Consider the following 16,843-nt stretch of genomic DNA (forward strand, 5'->3'; position numbering starts at 1 on the left):
TATTGCTTGCTGAAGTTGTCATGACACCTCGACAAACCCGAACATAGGTTTTTATTCCATGAGTGTCCTGAATCTCATGGTTATTTTTAAGTACCCCCAAACACAGTGAGTCCTGTTTAATTTTATTAATAACTCTTAATCTGAGAGCAAAGTCAAATGCTGCTCCCAGGTCAACAGGGGCATTCCTTGACGTCTGTCCCTGTAAACAATCTCTATCAGACTTTCTCAAAGCTAATTCCACTTTCAGAGCACTTGCCCTTGCTACGTGTCTGCTCTGACACATCTAATCACCTTCTGCACCAGCCTAATCAGAGAACTGCAAACAAGAGCATGATCCTCTTCCAACCTCTGGCTGGCTCATGAGCTTTCCTGTTTCCGTTGTCACATGCATATGGATAAAGCTAACCATCTGTCTCGGAATTTCTTTCATTAATTACGAGAGACTGTGTAGAACTGTGTGGATACAATTAACAAAGCCATCACCAATACCATTTGTCTAGGGAGTCTCTCCCTGCTGACAGGTGAGCAGTGACTCAGGCCTAACAACCATGAGGACGGAGGAAGAAACAGTTCTCTCTACAAGCCAAAGTTCAAAGAAAAAAGTCCTGAACAGGCAATGTCATGTCTTCACATGAAGGAGCTGGCCTCACGCTTTACTCTTACCCACATCTCAAAGCTGATGTTTTCTAAGTCTTTTCTCCACTTCAGTCTTCTTTCACTAATGAGAAGAACTTGACGTTCTAGTTTCAAAATGTCAACATCATTCCATGCAGCCTGACACCAAGGCTTCAACTTGATGTCCTTTGTCTGTTTATTCTACAGTTGTGCCTGACGTTGTATGGAAAGGAAATAAGCCAGGTAAAGGCACCATGGCCACAAAGGTTAGTAGAGCCCTTGACCTTTCTCAGCCAGAAAGTGGCCCAATGGTCTGTCCTGGAGAATGCCATGTGACTCCTGTGACTGCTCAGTCAGGTCTAAGAGTTGCATAGAAAGTGACTTCCCCTCAGAAACAATGTTTAAAATTCCACTATTACCATGGGACACTGAGAAGCTACATACTTCCCTCAGTCTACAATGGATTTTTACATTTATTTATGCTTAATTTATGTGTATGAGTGGTTTGCCTGCATGTATGTAAGTGTACCACATATGTGCAGTGCCCTCAGAGGCCAGAAGAGGGCAGGATCCCTAGAACTGGAGCTACTGACAGTTGTTAGCTACCATGTGGGCTAAACCCAGGTCCTCTGGAAAGGCAGCCAGTTAACTGCTGAGCCATTTCTCCAGCCCAATGGATTTCTTTTTAATAGGAACAAGACTGGTAGCTGACATCCAAAGAAACTCAGTAAGAATGTTTCTGTTTTTTAGTAAAATGTTGCAGTTTATTTTATAGTTGATGGTCTCTTCATGTGGAGCAAATATAACCATTATCATAGTGAGAAGGAAACTTCAGTGGAGAATAAGCATGGGCTCAAATTTAAAAGTAAAAAACAAAAACAAAAAAAAGCCACAGACTTGGTGTCAGAACTGTACAATGAATGATTATTAAAATGCCAGGCATAGTGACACATGCCTTTAATCCCAGCACACAGGTGGCAGAGGCAGGCAGATCTCTGTGAGATCAAGGCCAGCCCAGTCTACATAGTTAGTTCCAAGTCAGCTGGGGCCACAGGGAGACCCTGTCTCAAAAAAATAAATAAATAAAACAACAACAACAAAAAGTTTATTAAAATAGTAAGTTTTGATTCATATTTCTACCATAGCTCAAAAAAAATGCCTTTTAAGGACAGAAACTATAACTACCCCTTGGTTAACAAGTCAAGATTGTGCAACGAAATTAGCATTGTGCAGGGCTTATCAAAAAAGAAATGTTTTCCATAGAATCCAACTGATTCTCTACCTCCAATCCTATTCATAACTATAGATTAAGACATCTCTACAATTAGTCACCCATGTCGTAGCAAGACATAGTTGTTTCTACACAAGTTGGCCTTGACAGCAGTGACTAGTGACCCACAGGACACAAAGGTGAACAGTCAGTAGGCTTTTAGTTCTACCAGTCAAGGATTCTCACCAGTTCATTTAGTGCAAAAGGCCTAGAAAATAGTATTGGAACCTCATGTATGCTTCTCGGTGTTCTAGTGCTTTGTGAATTGTCCTCTGTGGAAGACTTAATAGGGACAAGAGGGTAGGCCTCCCAGAGAACCAAGATCCATAGTTCCTTGAGCCTGCTGTTTACAAGTGGTCAGGTCTTGGGCAGGGTGTGTGTGTGTGTGTGTGTGTGTGTGTGTGTGTAAAGGGTTTATCAGTGTTCTACCACTGATGCATGCTGGAGCAGAAGGGGTCCAAATAGAGCTAACACCACTACCCTTGTCTGACATACGGTACCATATATAATGTTCAGTACTGGGTACTACTTAGCAAATTGGGCTCTCAGTGACCAAGTCAGTCTCTGTAAGGGTAAATTTTGTTGTTGAATATGTATGTGCCTCCAGGACTGACATCTGTTCACCAAATATTGGGTAAGGTTTGGGGAGGCTGGGAAGGATGGTGAGCGGCACACAGAGCAGTTCCACACAGCCACCCCTTCATCCCACTCCTGCTCAAGATGTTCTTGGCCAGCAATCACTGAGGACAGATATGTTCAGGGGCCCACTCCAAGAGGACAATGCTCTGATTTCCCAACCTTCCTTGCCATCAATCTTTGGATCCTCTCTTCTGCCAGGCAACATGGACCATAAGGTATGCTGCGCCAATGTTGAAAGGACTTCTCTTCTCCTCTAACAAAGCAAGCTGGTAGCTATGCAGGCACCTCAGCACTCCACATCCAATAAGTATGTTAGCAGAACCATCTGTAAACAAGACTCAGGCTTAGTCTTATCCCCTACATGGAGCAAATGCCTTGTGATGACCCAACAATGAGTGCTACAATTACAGTGACGGAAACAGTGTAAGAAGCTGAAGCCTTCACAAAGGGGCTTGGCTTAGTATGGTTCATAAAATGAAATCATGTGCAATACACCATTTTAAGTGGCCTTCTGAAGACTCGATGAGAGGTACACTTTTGTTACTGTAAAAGTTAATCGAAAACATACATGTTCGAAAACAGCCATTATCTCTGAGACAGAGAATCATAGTGCAGTAGCTTTCTTCTTTTTGCTTATTTAACAGTTTTTAATTGTAGGCTATGAACATATTTTAGTTTTGTAATATACCATTAAAATAAAGCCTTTCTTATCACAATAACTATGTTTTTTAAAAAAAAAAGGCTTTCAGGAAAAAACACTGCAGCCAGTCTTCCTAACAAGTGTGTTCGGAGTAATACTGTAGGAGTCTAAAGTGAATGGTGTGGTTCTAATACTTTTGCTTGTGACAGGGGCTCATTTTCTGCAGAAAAAATGCTTGGAGTTCTTTTTAAGGGATCCAAAGCATGCAAAGGGACTTGGGACTGTTCAAGTTTTTAGACAAATTCTGTTATTAATAAAAATGTTTAAGTCTAGTTAAATTAAATTTTTGTTCAATACAGTAGAAAAATATCTTCAAACAATATATTTTCTCCAGTTAACATATATTTACAAGTATTTATTAAGATCTAGAAAATATTTAGATATTGCATGTTTGCTTTCATAACAGACTACTGATATCAATGATTTGTTTCAAAGTTCAATTCTAATCTTGTTTCTGTAGAGAAAATAAAATCAACTCTGTTTTCATTTTATTTAGGGGGAGGGGGTTCTGGGGATTGAACCCAGGGCCTTGGGCACAATAAACAAGTGTTCTACCACTGAGTCCCATCTCCAGCCCATTTTTGATTTTTGTTATGATACTAAAATCATACTACAGAGGAAATAACAATACAAAATGGACTTTCCCTTCACCAGAATCCCACTGAAGACAGACTTGATTTTCACTCGTTGTAGTGTGCACCTACAATTGTCAGTTGTGTGTTTCTAAGGTAGCCTCTACAATGGACCTCCCAGGGGTAGCCACAGCCTTTCAGTTAGGATGTGATCATCTTTGTCATTTGACCAGAGGCTAAAAGGAAAACGCAAATTCTAGAAATTTTTTTCAAGTGTGTTTTTGTGTGTGCATGTGTGTTTGTTCCACATTCTTTTTGTATAAATTGTTTTTAGTCAGAATACAAAATAATGGGCTGTATTATGGCATTTTCATGCATAAGTGTCATTATACATTGTTTTAACCCATCCTCCTCCCTGTTCTCTTTTTTAAATCACCCTTCAGAGATACACATTCAATGTCTTTAGGAAACATTGGCGACGTTATTTACTTTTTAAAAATTAGACATTGCACAAAATGACATGCAATTTTGTCAAGGTATTAGTTTTCCTCCATGTTGTTAGTGGACATTTGTCTCCCACCCAGAAGCCCACAGAATGAACCCGGGATAGCAATTGTGCACACCTTTGCTGGCATGTGACCACTCCCCACTGGGGGCCATACATTGATAGATAACCACCCTATATCCTCATTTAGAAAGAAAAGAAATGGCTGCCATTGAAAAACTGATGGATTTTAAAGGAAATACTGTCAAAATTACCTAGATCATTTCTTTCTTATAACATGTAATATTCTGTTTGCCCTTTAAATAGTGTGTAATGCATAATATTTCCTTTCTGTAGAAGGCTAGCTGTATTTCTGTTCATCCATAGACAATCAAATGAGTCCTTCTTTTCAGCATCTTCTGTTCCATCAGTCTACAGTATCTCCTCAAAGACACATCCCACTGGAAATTTTCAGCGGGTCCTTTTGTTTCTCATCATCTGCTCCAGGGATTTGAAGCTCATTTTGGAATGCTTGTTTGTTCGTTACACAGAGCCTCATCTAGCCCAAGCTGGTCTTGAACTTGCTATGTTATAATGGATGATCTTGAACATCTGATTCCTACTTCTGAGTGCTGAAATAACAGGTGAGTTTTGAAGGCTTTATTTTCATTTTCCAACATTCTGATGAGAAGAAGCAAGTAAGTCCTAGAAACTGCTGGCATCCTGAGGGTGTGGGAGGACAGGCTGCCATGTTACAGGAAGATTCCAGGAGAAGGAAGGTGAGACAGGGAGAGGGCAGGACTGAAATCCCTCTGGAGGACAAATTTAACCTGATTTCAAATGCAAAAGTTTTTCTAGAAACTGCTTAGTTTATTATTCCGCTGTTTCGGTGTCCTTTATATTCATGTTGGGACAAATGCTGACAAATCAAGTTACTGTAGATCTCACAGGAGTCCATGGCAAGACAGAGCAGGGAAAGCACTTTGGAGGAGTGGGCAGAAATGAATTCCATGTTGCTGCACTATGGCCAAGATGTTTTGTTTTGTTTGTTCTCCACAAATATCCTTCCCCAACTTCACCACATCCCTTACATACAAAGCAGAAACTTCTGATTAAAATGTTGCAAAACTAAAGGCTAGAAGAAGGTTCTGAGTGGTTCAATCAGCCTACAATGATGCAGTTGCCACAGCTCTGTGTGCTCGGTCCAGAGGTCACACTATGGAAAGAAGTTTCTTCAAGGGAAGATCACCCTCCACCTCTCTGGTAAGCCTGGTTAGCTGTCTGGGCTGGACCAGAGAGAAGCAGGACAGAGGGAGAGGCTAGATGATCTGGCCATCTCTCCTTTCATTGCCCATCCCGGAATCCTTCCCCAAACCTGCATCCAACTTTGTCATCTTAACAGCAACATCCTAGGGATCTGGTTGGTCCCCATTTTATCAAAAGGCAGAAAGAAAGAAAGAAAGAAAGAAAGAAAGAAAGAAAGAAAGAAAGAAAGAAAGAAAGAAAGAAAGAAAGAAAGAAAGAAAGGGAGAGAGAAAGAAAGAAAGAAAGAAAGAAAGAAAGAAAGAAAGAAAGAAAGAAAGAAAGAAAGAAAGAAAGAAAGAAAGAAAGAAAGAAAGAAAGAAAGAAAGAAAGAAAGAAAGAAAGAAAGAAAGAAAGAAAGAAAGAAAGAAAGAAAGAGAAAATTCGTTTCAGGGGCTGGTGAAATGGCTCAGCAAGTAAAGGCCTTGCCACCAAGCCTGATGAACTAAGTTCAAGTCCCAGGAGTCACATGGTAGAAGGAAAGAACAAACTCCTAAAGTCGTCCTCTGACCCCGACATGCACACCCTCCCCCCACCACACACACAAATTTTTAAAAAGAAAGAAGGGCTTCAGACTCTCCATATAAAATATAATCTATATGATTTCAAATCTATGGAAAAATATATTCTGAACTAAGAACCCTCCCCAGAGATCACATCTTCAAATTTTCCAGAGCTGTGTCCCTTCACTGACCCTCACAGTCTGAGGCCCTAAGTGACTTGGAAGGGAGTGACTCACACTTCAACAGAGAGCACCTTGAACACAGTGTCTCCTGCTTTGGGCCACCTGAGGACCACCTGGGGGCTCCCTGAGGACCACTTGACCTGAACACCACCTGGGGGGGGTACCTGAAGGCTACTCAGCTAAGGCTGTGATAACAGAATTCTACAAACTGAGTGGCTTAAACAGCAGGAAATTTATTTTCTGAATTCTAGAAGCTGAGAAAACTGGATCAAGATCACGTTATCAACATGGCGCTCTCTCTCTCTCTCTCTCTCTCTCTCTCTCTCTCTCTCTCTCTTTAACCAGCTCATCCCACTATGCAGTCCAAGCTGTTCTGGAACTTTCAATTCTCCTGCTTCAGCTTCCTGAGTGTTACAAGTTTGCACATTGTGGTTTTTCTACTGTGTGTATGCCCATTTCTTAATCTCTTTTGTTAGAAGGATATCACCCATCTTTGGATAAGGTCTCATTTTCCTTTAGTGTCCCTTTAACGTAAAGTCTTTAGCTTCAAAAAACCCACTTTTTGAACTACTGGTATAAATAAAGAATCGAATCAGACATGATGATGCACGCATTGAATCCCAGGGCTTGGGAGGCAGAGGCAGATAAATCTCTGTGAGATCTGAGGCCAGCCTGCTCTACATGTGAATTCCAGGCCAGCTGGGGCTACAGGGAGAGCCTGTTTCAAAAAGGCCAAAAAATAAATGTAAATAAATAAATAAATAAAAAATAAATAAATAAGGAATCAGGAAGACAGTGAGGGGCATAATTCAATTCATAACACTATCCTCCCATCCTCCAAAAGGATTCTGAGAAGCCACAGAGGGTAACACTGATGCTCTTTGCTTAGTCAGGAATGCGAAGTGCAGGTTTTCTTTGAAGAAAAAAGGTTCTGGCATGGAAGAGATGTTCAGAAGAGAGAAGCCTGCTTGGCACATCCCTGCTGAGATGAGCTATGGAGATGGACTTCAACAAGAGAAACCCACTCTGACCTTGAAACTGGCTAAATACAATCCAGAGTAGGGAGGCTGTCCTACAAGGTCATCAGATGATGCAGGGTGGAGAGGACCATGCAGTCAGGTACACTGGGGACTCTGAGCAGCAGGCCATGAGTGAGCCAGGCTGGGACCACCCAGGCTTGACAGCCCAACCACTGAGTCATCTGCTGTTCTCCCAGGCCCATCGAGAGCATATGGCATTACTGTGGTACTATTGCTTAGTTTCTTATCTGAAGTGGACAGGTCATTATTTTTTCCATTTGTTTGCTTTCAGTGACAATAACAAAAATAACTACACAACATATTGAACTCTCTTGAATAGCAGGTAGTGGGTTAATTGCTTTGTATATACAATCTCATCGCTATTTAATACAGGAAGAATCTGAAGCATAGAGAAGATAGATTAATTATCCAAGGTCACACAGCTGAGCAAGAAGATGACATGGCATTCAAGCCAAGAACTTTGACTATTTGCACTTAGCTACTTCCCTCCATCAATCTACCTTCAGGAGGCGGCATGGTTTGGCTAGAACAGCATACTGACAAAAACATAAGCTTTAGCTTCACAACACCTGGTATTCCGATCCCTAGCTCTGTGACCAAGGGTAAGTTCAATTCTCTGCATTCAGCTGCTTCCTACTCAAAACAAGGATAACTGAGGAGAATTCTAATCAAAGTAACATATATATTGTCTATCATTATTTCTTTTATTTTTCTCTGCAGACTAATGAAATTGTCTTAAAATATAATATTTTGCATCAGAAGTTTACATTAATTGGTACTTCTCTTTAAAGCTATCCTTCAAGGACCTGAAGAGATTGCTCAGTGGTTTAGAACACATACTGCTCCACCACAGGACCTGAGCTTGATTCCCAGCACCCATGTTGGGTGACTCACAACTGCCTGCAACTCCAGCTTCAGGAGGATCTGGCACCTTCTGCAGGTACGTGCACATGTGGCATACAGTCACATATATATATACACATGAAGAAAACAATAAATATTTAAAGAAACAAAAAACAAAAAGGTAATCTTTTTAGCTTATTCTTCATCAAAAGTGAGTCATGGACTCTTTTTTTCCACCTCCTTAAAAATCACCACTGATTGCTCATTAACATTGTGCTTTCATTATCCCTGCAGCACCTCAGTCTCTTAGGAACACTGAATGGTTTAAAGTTCATGTATAATTTGTTATACATGCGTATAGCAGCTATTCTCAGAGACTAATCGTTGTTAAAGTTCTCAGAGGCCTTGAGGCACAGGTGCCTCTATGAAAAATGCATTTCTCCATTCTCTGGAGGGACTCTTTCTGAAAGCGCTGGACTAGGCATTTTAATAGTTAATTGACAGTGACATCCTCCTCTATTCTTTATACTTAAGGAAACATTGCATTTTTTCTGAAAATTAGTTATGTAGTATTACTTTCCATTTCCCACTTTGGGATTATAATTAAAGTACATGGCAAAAGATAGCACAAACTGATTCAGCTGTTCCCCTGGAAGTGGTTAAAGTCAGGCTGACAGGGGAGACCTAGGAGTGGGATGAGATGAGGAAACACGAATTCTCCTAAGCAGGGCCTTGGGAAGTAAAGCGGCAGAGGGACCGTGGACAGAGAGGCCAGGATCTTTCCCATGCATCATTCACATCCTCAGAAGGAAATAATCAGGAAGACAGGAATCCTTTTCTCTAACTGTGACCTCTGCTCTCAGGCCAAGATGTGTCCTAGAAAGGTGTCACCCATTGCCTGGAACAGATTTGAGGCCAGAACACAGCACATTTGTCTGCTGAACCCAGTTCCCTGCTCTAGTGAATGACGTGTGTTTCATTTACATTTATCTCAAGTTGGCAGTCTCTTAATACCTACACTGACCTCCTAATAATGGCTTTCTAGCTATCCATTCAGTGGGTTTTTCATTTATAGAGACATGAAAATCATGAACACAACCAGCATATAAGTCAGTTATGATTAACATGACCTGGGAGACAGTGACCTTACCTGGAATAAAGTAGATTAATGCTTTCTCTTTAGAATGCCTCTGCAGTCAGAAGCTTCCCTCGCTTAATGTTGTTTGGCCAAAACTGTGAGAACCCAACCAGCTTTTCCCTGGGTGAAGAACTTAGGGAAGGCTGACAGCATTCCTAGCCAGGAGGCCTTTTCTGTCCCAGATAAATGGACCAGCTTTAGAGTTGGCTCTAGAATTTTCTATCAAAATTATTGGGGGGGGGGAAGGTAAAATAATAAAGATCTGCAAGTAGAGTTTCTAAATACTAATGCTTATACCCATAGATAAGTGGTGATCTTAACCTTGATCAGAGAAGCCTCTGTTTGTAGGGGCTGATTGTTAATACTGAGGCTCACAACTGGTCAAAGTACTGAGATAAGTGGCTGTTGAATGCTCAGCCCTAAACGGGACAACTACATTACCCCTTCCAAGGGAACACTGCAAAAAATGGAGTGGGAAGAATGTAAAAGCCAGAGGATGGGGAGGAGTGCTGGGAAACTCTGTCTTCTGGGCATGACACGGCTGTTGCACTCATGAATTCAGAGCAGCTGTGGTTACCCGCACAAGACTTGCACAAATGGGCCTGTCAACACCCCATCATGGATGGGGGATGGGCTCATGAGACCCCACCCCTCTCTGTAGAGCTATGCTATGAGTAGCTAATGGCTGCTGGAGGGCAGTATAGAGAGTCACTTTCTTCAGTGGTATAGCTACTAGTAAGTTGTCTGTTCTCTAGTAAATAATTCCCCACCCATGCTCATGCAGGCACTCTAATTAAACTCAGTGGGTCACACACAAAAAAAACCATGAAGTAGGAGGGGGACTTGTTGGAAAGACAAGGGGGTTCAGCAGGGTTGAAGAGGGATATGAGGGAGGTGAAATAGGGGGTAAAAATGACCAAAATTCACTGTGCACATGTATGAAATTATCAAAGAAAAAATTAAAAATTGGGAGCTGGAGAGATGGTTCAGACGTGAAGAACACTCACTGTTCTTGTAGAGGACTAGGGTTCAGTTCCTAGTACCCATGTGGTATAATTCCAGTTTGACAGGGAATCCAGCACCTTCTGTCCTCTGCAGGCAACACATGCATGTGGTGCACTTACACACATGCAGGCCAAACACTCACATCTATAAAATAAAAATAAATTTTAAAATTTATTTTAAAAATGCTTTACAATCATTTCTTTAAAAAATATATCTGAAAGTGGAAGAAGGACTATTAGAGAAGGGAAAGAGGCCAGGGGAAGTGGGTAGAGAGGAAGGCTAGAGAGGATAGAAAGGAGGGTGAACATGATCAAATCACAATCTGTGCATGTTAACTTGTACAATTAATATGCATTAGCAATTAAAATTTTTAAAGTCTGTGAAGTTGATGTAGCATGAAAACAAAATATCTAATTTGTAACATTAGAGCCATTCAATAACTCTCTTTTAAAGATAATAGTTGTGGGGCTGGAGAGATGGCTCAGTGGTTAAGAACACTGGTTGTTCTTGCAGAAGACCCAGGTTCGAATCCCAGTACCCACATGGCAGCTAATAACTGTCCATAACTCCAGTCTCAGGGGATTCAACAGCCTTTTCTGACCTCCGCAGGCATTGCACAACACGGGTGTACTTACCTACATGCAGGCAATATATGCATATACATAAAATAAAAGTAATAAGTAAAATTTTAAAAAAATAAATTAAGATAATAGTTGTGAGGCTAGGAAGATGGTTCGGTGGTTAAGAGCGAGTACTGCTATTGCAGAAGACCAGAGTTCAGTTCCCAGCACCTTATCAAGCAGCTCACAACCATCTATAACTCTACTCCAGGGAATTCAATGTCTTTTTCTGGCCTCTTCGGGTACCTACATGTGCATGCCTGCCTGCATGTACACACACACACACACACACACACACACACACACATTAATAAAAATAGAATAAATTTTGAAAAATAGTAAAAATCATAGTTGTAAGCCTGGCCTACATGACTTAGTAAGACTCTGTCTTAAAAATAATAATAATTGGGTGTTTTTTCTCCTCAAAATGTACAGTTAAATAAGCTCTTAAAGTAAATCCATCGATGATTTTGATTCTCACAGCCATCTTGTAAGGTAAGAACAATTTTGGCCCTGGGGGAGAAACCAGCTTAAAGAGCCCCAGTGGCTTAGCGAACGCTGCTAAGCATTTGCTTCCTCATGATGAAGACAAGAGTTGAGGCCAGGTTCTGTCTGAACCTTGAGTCCAGGTGCTTAGCCACTGTCTGTTATCATGTCTGTGCTCTCCTGACTTCTGGATGGCATAGCAATTTTGGTGAAGTCCAGTCTGGGACAGAGTTGTCTAAGATCTGAAAGCAAATTTTTGTTTCAAAAATCAAAACAGTCGGGAAGCTGAATGAAAAGCAACTCCTATGGCAGTGGACAAGGCGGGCAGGTGTCCTGGGTTTGCTGTCTCTGACATTAAAGTCCTGGTGCTAAGCTTATGGTGTTTAGTCCACTCATGTTGGTTCTATGTCAAGCTATTTAAATCAGGCTGGATTTCTTAAAACTCCTTCACCTCCTTCTTCCATCCCGGAAGCTGTTTTCCCCATTGGAATTTCCCTGTGGTGATTTAAATATGGCCACACAGTCTCTGCAGCTCCTCAACAGGCAGGATCTGTTTGCCAATCCCCTAGGGTCTAGGCTGGATGTTGCAGAAGTGACATCACATGACTTCCAAGCCTTGGTTCCCAGAAATCTGGTGACTTCTGCTCTGATTCTAAAATGAGAAGACCATGAAGGAAAAGGGCCATCTGTGACCAGCTGACCATCCATGGCCAACAACTGCAAACAGATGCAGCACAGAAAGAGATGAGCCATCCTCCTGGGCTCTGCCCAAACTACCAAGCCAAAGAACAGTGGGGAACAAATGACAGCTGCTTTCAGTCAATGAGTTTGGAGATTTGTAACATGGCATAGCACTAACACACACCATTTCATCCTTCCTGCCCAGTGTGTCTACTGTCTACTTATTAACCAGGCTCCAAAATCACCTCCACAAGAAACTTTCCCAGGTAGAAACTTCCTGTACAAAGTCAGTCTCCCTCAAGGCACAGGAGATGGCCTTGCCTAGCATGATTCTAAGGGCACAGAAATCCCACTCTCTCTCCACATATCTCCCCTGTCTACAGCAGATACCCAGAACTTTCTATTTAAAGCTTACTTATATAAAAGCACGAATCCCTGCTAAATTTTAAGAGTTCCTAGAAGGAGGAACAAGTTTGTGCTTTTGACTTTATTTTCATTAAGAAAATATACAGGAGGGGCTGGAAGGATGGCTCAGTGGTTAAGAGCACTGACTGCTCTTAGGGAGGATCCTGGTTGGGTTCCCAGTACCATATGGTGAAATATAGTCATCAGCAACTCCAGTTCCAGGGGTTCTGACACTCTTTCCTGGCCTCTGCAGGCACTGCATACACCTGGTACACTTATATACATGCAGGCAAAACACTCATAAAATAAAAATAAATTTTTAAATTCTGTATAAAAAAATAAGGATATACAGGAATAAAACATGACCGTAAATATTAAGCCACTTTCTAAAGGAAGAAAATTAAAGATTGAACCAACTTTAAGCCTTTTGGGAGATGCTTGAAATAATGACATACCTAATTTTAATATCTAATGTATTAATTGAATTAATTAAACATATGTTTAACATCATATTACAAAAAAAATCAACTTAGAAATAGTTTTTTCCTCTCTTCTTCACAAAAGCATTCGATTCAAATTTATCATAATGTCTTTGGTGGCAAATGTCCTTTGTTTCACTAGGGTCACTTTTTTATTGTCTGACAGTTTTCCAGGCACCACCTGATCTTCCATCTAATCATTTACATTTGTGTTTGTTGTATACATGTGTGTACAGTGTATGCATCCATGTGAGTGTGGAGGCCAGAGGAAGATGTCAGGTGTCCTGCTCTTATCGCTCTCCATTTTATCCTTTGTAGTAGAGCCTCTCATTGAGCCTATATCTAGGCTGGTAGCCAGCAAATCCCAGTGATCCTCCCATCTCTGCCCTCACCACCACCACCGAAGTCACAGGCTCCAGCATAAAACCATATTCAATTTTTATACAAGTTCTAGAAAGTTGAACATAGCCGAACTTGCTTGCACAGCAAGTGCTCTTACCTGCTGAGCCATCTCCCCCAGTCCTTAATGGCTGGTATAACAATGTTTAACCATAACATTGTTAGAACTTTTATCCCAAGGCAAAAATACTCATTCACTGCCAATACAAACTGTCAGCATTTTGTTCTGCTTATCCAAGTATCTATTTGTGATCATCAGGGGCAGCCCTTTCTAGTATTGCCTTATAAGAGACCTTCAGAAAGCTGGTTGACAATGACTTCCTCAGCTTGGAATATATAAAATTTTCTCCTACATTGGTAAATTCATTTTCTCCTTTTTCTTTTAACCAGACAGCCACAATCATTATAAGTTTGTGATTTTTTAAAATTATGCATGTGTATGTATTTATGTGTGTGTGCATAGCATGTGTGTGCACATGTGCATGGCAGAGGCCAGAGGTCAATGTCAAGGGTCTTCTATAGCTCTCCACCATTTTTTTTTTTTTTTAGACAAGGTCTCTCACTGAACCTGAAGCTCACCAGTTAGCTAGAATGACTGGCCAGTGAGCTTGGAGATCCACCTGTTGGCACACACACACACACACACACACACACACAAACGATGGGGCTCCAGGTACACACCACCACCTCTGTTTTTTACATGGGCACTGGGGACCCAAACTCAGATCCTCACACTTGCACAATGGTCACTTTAGCAACTGAGTCATCTCCCCAACCCTAAACCGGTGATTTCTTGCGGTCAGTTTAGGCTAGTGTCTCTTCCACAAATAATACTTCACATTTCAAAACGTCATTCCCCAATTCAAATCACTATGGAAGGACTCAAATGGACCAAAACACCCTCTTTCTTTTCTGTGGGGAAACAGTGGTATCTCAAGCAAATATTAGTCATTTACATCTTAGCATGAATGTTTTAGTTTTTTTCCTCAGTAAAATATATCAAAAGTGAATAAAAAGAAGTCCCTTCTCGAAATAGATAAAGCTACGAATTATGAATTGCACAGAATATGGTAAGGTTTTGAATAGTCTACATTGTAGTGTTCTAACGATGTAAAACAGAGAAGGTTGGCCACTAGAGGGAGTGGTCAGAGGAATTTTCACAAAGCGGTCAACATTGGAAGATTTAGGGACGCTTTGTCACTTTGTTAGCCGCTTATTTTTAGAACATTAAGACTTAACTTTGAAAATACTCAGGAGGCAGGGAGCTTTCTGGAATCCTTCTTTATCTGGAGCAGAGCAGCTCTTCGAGGTGGAAACCAGTCTGGCCACACCTCAGTTAGGCAACAGCTGAAGGTTTCCCGGATGCAGCAGTTTACCCCAGAGCAGGTTTAGAATGAAAGGAAAATAGCATAGGGGCACCTAGGCCTGTGGAGACGGGACAAGTGTCTAAGCACGAAAGGCCAGAAAAAGCCTGGAGTCTTCTCTGTCTCCCAGGGACCAGCCCTGCCGCTCCCGTGTTCATCAACGCCTCGCTGTGCATTTCCATGCCCATGTGTGACCCAGCATACCCACTGCCTCTGTCTGCTGGCTCTCCTCTCCCCTGAATAAGATCCTGCAGTCATGGACAGAGAACTGGAGAGTAGCAAAGAGATTGGAATGTAAAGAAAACATAGAAAAACACCCAAAACAAAGAAAGAAAAGAAAAACCACCAAATCTTCAAAAAAGGAACAATAAAACAGCCTTGGAACTATTACATTAGAAAAATCTTGAGGCATGAAAAACCTTGAATCTGAATTGATACGATGTTTGTATATAGTTCGATCTTGGAAACAAAGGACTGGAAACTGCCAGGACAGCCTAACTTTGGAATGCCTTTGACCTTGCTAACTTGTGCATATCGTGTAGGAGACAAAAAATGGCCTTCCAGGGCTGAGGATAACTCAGGGGTAGAGTGCTTCATTGTGGTACATGAGGCCCTATGTTCAGTCCCCAGCACCACAAAATAAGAGAAGGAAGGAAAGGAGGAAGGGAGAAAAAGGGAGAGATGGAGAGAGGAAAGGAGCGAGGCAGGGAGGGAGGGAACAAACCAGACCTTCCAGGCATGAAGAGAAGACGTTCACTCTGATGTGATCAGAGATACTTGAAAATCAATAAAATGAGGAATGAGACAAAATGGACAGGGATTTGACTGTTTGAGTGACAGTAATTAGAGTCATTTGTGCATTCTTCTAGTCATCGTATTGCACAAATTTTATGTGCTTGTTACAGATGGTTCTATTTATAGCACTGTTCTTCCCCCTGGACTTCTCAGACCTCATCTGAAGACTTTGTCCGGTGCTTAGGCAACACCCCACCTTATCACACATAAATTGTGTCCATGTACAACTCAATTGATGTCTTCTTCAGAGCAGCCAAGACATTTGAAGCAGGAAACACACTAACAGAAAGGGATGTGCCCTGGGATTTTAAAAGGTTGAACAGGAAGAACCAGAAATATTTCAGGGCTTGATGCTGCCTTGGGCATTTGGCATTAAACGTGTGTACTGGAGATAATAACAGAGACTTTCAAGAAGTGTTCAGGAACAACAAAAAAAAAAATCCTCAGCAATCTTTGGAAAAATTTCATGTTCAAAAAATGCACTTTGATAAAGGGAAGAAGAAACAAGGCACAGCGTTGGCTCGGGTGGGAGACTGAATGACAGGGCTGGTTAGTATTATTATTATTAATTTGGGCAGGGGTCACTGCCACAGTGCTCGGGTGGAAGTCAGAGGATAGCTTTTCGGCATCAGTTCTTACCTTTCACCTTGTTTGTTTTGTTTTGTTTTTTAAGCAGGGCCTCTCTTGTTTCTGCCCTCCTTTGTACTGCAGGCTAGCTGACCCTTGAGTATCTAGAAGATTCTCCCCTCTTTACCTCCTATCTCACCATAGGAGTGCTGGGATTACAGATGCAAGCCACCAGATCCATCTTTTTATGTGGGTTCAGGGAATTGGACTAGGGTCATCAGATCTCCAGGCTTGCACAAGCACTTTTACCTGCTAAGCCATTTTACTGGTCCTAATTTGCTTATTTGAGACTTTGGGGGAGGTATCTTTTTGAGACAGGGTCTTCCTATAGCCCTAGCTGGCCTAGTATTTGCTATGTAGACCAAGCTGGCCTTGAACTCACAGAGATTGCCTGTCTCTGCCTCCTGAGTTCTGGGACTAAAGGCATGTGCCACCAGGTCTGGCTCTTATTTAAGACTTATTATAGAAGAAAATTGTTGCTGGTGGATCACTCTCTAAGGCAGCCTAACTGACAAGCTAAGAGTTCGCTATTCATTTCTCACACTCCTTCTGAGTTATTTATTCCTGGGAAAGCCATTTCAATCTATTGTTTCATGGTATCTGTCAATACAATGTGGGAAAGAGTAAGACCTGAGCATCTTAGGAGTAAGAAGTGCATAGAGTGGTGCTTGACCATCAGGAGCATCACTGCTCA

Source organism: Nannospalax galili, unplaced genomic scaffold, assembly GCF_000622305.1.
Source record: "Nannospalax galili isolate Female #2095 unplaced genomic scaffold, S.galili_v1.0 scaffold227, whole genome shotgun sequence".
NCBI lineage: Eukaryota > Metazoa > Chordata > Mammalia > Rodentia > Spalacidae > Nannospalax > Nannospalax galili.